Here is a 6000-nt window from a genome sequence, read left to right as displayed (position 1 = left end):
ATTTATTCTTTTTTTTTGTCAGTCATGGGACCTGAACTCTGGGCCTGGGCACTGTACCTCAGCTCTTCAGCACCCTACCACTTAAGCCACAGCGCCACTTCTAGCTTTTTTTACTTATGTGGTGCTCCTCAGCACCACAGGGCCTCATGCATGCAAGGCAAGCACTCTACCACTGAGCCACCTTCCCAGCCCAAGTCATTTATTCTTATTACATATAATGCCTTCTGATATTTTGTAATCTGTTTTAGTCTTGATTTCTTAAAATGCTGGAAGTCTTAAATTTATTTCATAATTGACTAATAGATTGTTACTTGCAGTTAAAAACATTCAACTTGATCATCTTTGAGGTCTCTCATAGATCTATACTTCAAAAATTAGGAGGTGATGAACTGTTGTTATAATATTAAGCTTCTACTTTGTCAGAATTGTTTCAAACATTTCACCTACACGGTCTTATGTGAAGACAATAAGGCAGGTACTGTTGCTATCCCTATATTACAGATATGAGAACTTGTTAAGTGCCTGAGGCCAGGAAAGAACCAAGCAATCTGAATCCAAAACCTATTTGGGTACAAATCTTGATGAGAAGAGTTGCTAAGTAAACATTTCCAATCATAATATGATATATCCCAATTATTAGAAACTAATTGCTCACTGATAAGGCCCACTCTAACAAAAAGAATTGACTTCATTCCACATTTAACTCATTGATAATGAACTCAGTGTTCTGCTGTGCTTCAACCATACTGGCCTAGATTTCACCTGACCTATGTCATAAAATATCTATATGTGCTAATGTTTAAATGGTATTCCATTGTAACTAGATAGAAGGAATTTTAATATATTCATTCAATGTATTTGAGGCAGGGTAGATCATGGTAAATGAGGCATGAAGAAGAGCAGGAAGGAATTTAGAGACAAAAATTGTATTAATGAATAGCCTGAAGAAAAGCACATATGCAATATTTTTTAAGGCTCACACCCTCTGACAAGCTGCAACATTTTTTTTCAAGGATAAAAGAGTAGCATGCTCTCTCTCTCTCTCTCTCTCTCTCTCTCTCTCTCTCTCTCTCTCTCTCTCTCTCTCTCTCTCTCTCTCTCTCTCTCTCTCTCTCTCACCTTGCCCTCTTGTGTGCTCTAGACACTAAGTAAGGATATTGTTTTTTTTTTTTTAAAGACATTTATCCTGAGAGGAAAAACAAAGCAAACACTTGGGAAAATGACTCCTCTGGCCCCAGAAAGAATTTACAAAAGAAAACACTTATCTCAAGGATGGATACTGTCCAGAAGGGAGTTTGTGACAGAACCCATCCTTTGTTTGAAAGGATGTCTAGAAATCACTGAACAAAGTTTAATGAGTAAACCAACCTTGAAATCTCTGGGACCAGTGATAAAATAATGTAACAATAGAAATGATGGAATGTGCCAAGTGTTAGATCAAAGGGAGTACTCATCCTGAAGTAAATTTCAGCCAAAACCCAACCTATTTCTCCACCATAAATACCTGCGGTATTAGAGCACTTATGGTACGTGTTATCTATCACATGGGCCTGCACTCCTGTCTGGGTCGTGTCCTATCTTTCTTTTGCTTTATTAATAAACATTTTTCCATAGTCTCTACCTCAAATGTCCTCAGACTCTCTCTCTCTCTTTTTGATTTGGTGACAACATCACAAACTCCATACTCAAGGGCCAAACAGAGACCACCTCCCTTTTGGAAACTTCCTTTCTGGAACATCATCTATTCTGGCTTCAGTAACATATTGGCTTATTAGCTAACATACAGCGAAAGATAAATTCTCTAACAAATGAGTCTAACAAAAGTAAGTTAGTTCACATTATATAGAAAGTATTAGTATTGACATCAGTGAACTTTTTTTCAAATTTTTTTATTGTGATTAAGTGGTTACATAATTTCCCAAATTTCACAGTATTGTGGCATAGTGATGCTTAGTTAAAGTCACAAACACATTCTAACTTTCATGGAGCAAATTGTCTATCATGGTCTATAACATTTATGAGTTCTATGAGCTTTGCAATACAGTTATTTCTTCCACATTGGGTGATATGTACATTTCTTTTGTTTTGCATAGCGTCAGCTGTTCCCCCTTTCCCACTTGTTCCTCCCTTCCATCGCTGCCATTGAGTTGCTTAGTTCATTTTGGTCAATGTCCAGTGCAGCTGATGGGTCCCGCTGTTGTATGTTTTTCCCTGATTCCCTCTAGTTCTGTGCCATCCTCCTGCTTTCCCTCCGGTGTGCACATATATACCATATATGCGTTAAGCAGCGTGGGGTTATTTAGTAGTGATTTGACCAGATGAGTGGAAGACCTTTGGTTCTTAAGTCTTGTTAATTTTGTCGTATCTCTTTACATTTTGGATTTAACCTCCACTTATCAGGGAGACCATGTGCCATTTGTCTCTTTGGTCTTGGCTTACCTCACTCAACATGATTTCGTCTAGCTCCATCCATTTCCCTGCAAATGCCATTATTTTGTCCTTTCTAATGGCTGCATAATATTCCATTGTGTATAGATACCACAATTTTTGGATCCATTCATCTGTGGTGGGACATCTGTGTTGTTTCCATATCCTGGCTATTGTGAACAGTGCTGCAATAAACATGGAGGTGCATGTGTCCTCGTATACTGGTTCCTGTTGTTCAGGATAGATGCCTAGAAGTGGTATGACTGGGTCATAAGGGAGGTCAATATTTAGCTTTCTGAGGACCCTCCAGACTGCTTTCCAAAATGGTATAAGTGTACATAACTAACAGTGTAATAGGGTTCCTCTTTCTCTGCATCCCTTCCAGCATTTGTTGTTGGCTGACTAGGTTGCGGGCCTTTCTGACTGGGGTAAGGTGGTATCTCAAGGTTGTATTTATTTGCATTTCCTTCACAACCAGGGATGGTGAACATTTCCTCATGTGTTTCTTTGCCATTTTTATCTCTTCTTCTGAGAAGTCTCTCTTTAGTTCCCTTTCCAATTTAGTAATTGGTTTTTTAGGTTTGGGAGGGATTAGTTTCTTGAGTTCCCTGTATATACTGGATATTAACCCCTTGTCTGATATATTGCTGGTAAATATTTTTCCCCAGTTAGTTGGTTGTCTTTCTAGCTTGGTTGTGATAAATTTAGCTGTGCAGGAACTTTATTTTAAGGTAGTTCCATTTGTCAAGTCTCTCTCCAATTTGTTGTGACCCTGGGACTCTGTTCAGGAAGTTCCTGCATGTGCCTATAAATTCAAGTGGCTCTCCTACTCTGTCCTGCAGTAGTTTCAGAGATTCAGGTTTAATGTTAAGTCTTTAATCCATTTTGAGTTGATGTTGGTGCATGGTGACAGGCTGAGGTCCACTTTTAGTTTTCTGCATGTGGCCTCCCAGTTTTCCCAGCACCAGTGGTTGAAGAAGCTGTGTTTCTTCCACTGTATGTCTTTGGCTCCTTTTTCAAATATTAGCTGACTGTAGGCATGTGGTTTTATTTCTGGATCTTCTATATTATTCCATTGGTCTTTGTGTCTGTTTTTGTGCCAGTATCATGCTGTCTTTGTTATTATGGCTCTATAGTAGAGTTTGAAGTCTGGCATTGAGATCCCTCCCATGTTGTGTTTTTTGCCTAGAATTGTTTTGGCTATTCTAGGTCTTTTGTTTGAACATTTGATTTCAAAAATAAGGTCAATAAACATGATATAAGTGACTTCGAAAATGGCAAAAATGTGTCTGCAAAATGTAGGCACCAGGCAGGTGCTGATGGCTCATGTCTGTAGTCCTGGCTACTCAGGAGGCTGAGATATGAAGATCCACCTTCCAAGAAAGTTGAAGAAAGAAAAATCTGTGAGACTCTTATCTCCAATTAACCACCCAACAGCCAGAAATGTAGCACTGGCTCAAGTGGTAGAGTGCTAGCTTACAGTTAAAAACAAAAGCTTAGGGACAATGCCCAGACCTTGATTTCAAGCCCCAGGACCCATACTAACTAAATAAAATATAAATAATAAATAAAACTTTCTCTAATTATGAAAATACATATTAAAAAGTTAGTAAAACTGTATAGAATTCCAGTGTACGGAAATAGTATTTCTGAATGTCTACTCAGAGAAACAAAAATGACTGTATAGTTTTGGTGCAGATGACTCAATGCTAATAACTTATCACAAAGGTATAAAAATGGGCTGGAAAAAAAACAAAATTGATTAAGGAGGGCCTATCAGTTATTTCTCTGTAATAAATCGCCCTAAATTTATTGAGGTATAGCAAATTTACCTGCAATAACTAAGTTTATTTAAGAAACAATTTTGAGGTCAGCAGCTTAGATTGAGCTTCTTTGGATAGTTCCTTGCTCTCAGCTGAGCTCCCAAGTGCATCTGTGGCAGACTAAAGGTTGGCTTTCCTGATCTTGGCTGGGCTCCCTTACATATTGGAGTGTCATCTGGGACTGGGACAAGTGGGCTGGCTAGACTGTGATGCACATGGTGTCTCACAGACAAGTCTGGGAATCATTTCATAGTAGTTCCTGGGTTCCAAGACAGTGAGAAGAAGCCCAGGAGTTCTTTACAGCCAAGTTTGGCACTACCACAATGGCATTTTCATTGTATGCTTTTATTCAATGTAAAGATCAAAGCCAACCCAGATTCAAAGAGAGAAATAGATTTTTTTTTTAAATAGAAAGGTTGTAATGAAAGGGGATGGAAAGGAGAGAATAAATTTGGGCTAGAATTGCAAACAATTGACCACAGTGTGTTACCTAGAAAACACAAAGCTGTACCTCCTGAGCTGGAGCCCACAGACTACATTTGGTACAGACTTGCAAGCAGTGTTATTACTGCCCATGTTAGAGGTGCTGCTATCATTGATTAGTCCATAGCCTTATTAATAATGCTGCAAAAACTGCCACAGATGTAATTAAGAACCAAGAGTTGTCTGCAGTCTTGTTTCTTCTGCTGCTGGAGAGACCCCACAGTCAGAAAAAAAAGACTTTTCCCTCCCCACACCACATTGTGGTCTCTCCACCAGTGTTTCCTGTTGGCAAAACAAACAAGAAGTCAATTGGAAATAGAATCATAAAAATATATTCTATAGGTTTCTAGATTACTGTGATACAGAAAAGAACATAGACGGTAGTAGCTGAGAGCTAAGTGAAGTTTTACTACAAAACAATAGTCAAAAATACTCTCTAGGTCTGGGAAGGTGGCTCAGTGGAAGAGTGCTTGCCTAGCATGCATCAAGCCCTGGGTTCAATTCCCCAGTACCACATACACAGAAAAAGCCAGAAGTGGTGCTGTGGCTCAAGTGGTAGAGCGCTAGCCTTAAGCAAAAAGAAGCTCAGGGAGAGTGCCCAGACCCTGAGTTCAAGTCCCAGGACTGGCAAAACAACAACAACAACAACAACAACAAAAATACTCTCTAATGCTGAATATTTAGATTGTTTCTTTTAAGACACAAATGAAGAAAGCAAATCCATTCATAGGACAGTTTCCAAACCCAGTGAACATTAGCTCGTTTATAAGGACAACATAAGAATGGACATGTCCTTCTTGAAGTCAGCAAGAAAAAGATAATAGAAAAAAATGCTTGGCAGCTCTAAATATCTCTGCCCTCTCCCTCCATGAGTAGACTTGTGTCCAGCAAGAGTTCCATCCAGTGTGGAGCTATAATTGTATAACTTACCTTAAGAATTATGTTCTCTACATTAGGGCTGGGAATGTGGCGTAGTGGTAGAGTGCTGGCCTACCATGCACAAAGCCCTGGGTCCGATTCCTTAGCACCACACAAACAGAAAAAGCTGGAAGTGGCACTGTAGCTCAAGTGGCAGCGTACTAGCCTTGAGCAAAAAGAGGCTCAGGGATGGTGCTCAGGCCCTGAGTTCAAGCCCTAGGATTGGCAAAAAAAATTACGTTCTCCACATTACATTTCAATGTGGTTGAGATCTGTAGGAATTCTTCCTCTTTTTCTTCTTTCTTCTTTGTGCTGGTACTGGGACTTGAACTTATTTTTACAATGGGTC

The sequence above is a fragment of the Dipodomys merriami genome, unplaced genomic scaffold (genome assembly GCF_024711535.1).
Source record: "Dipodomys merriami isolate MVZ:Mamm:240054 unplaced genomic scaffold, mDipMer1.0.p SCAF_3, whole genome shotgun sequence".
In the NCBI taxonomy this organism is placed as follows: Eukaryota; Metazoa; Chordata; class Mammalia; order Rodentia; family Heteromyidae; genus Dipodomys; species Dipodomys merriami.
Note: the sequence above shows the minus strand (reverse complement) of the source record.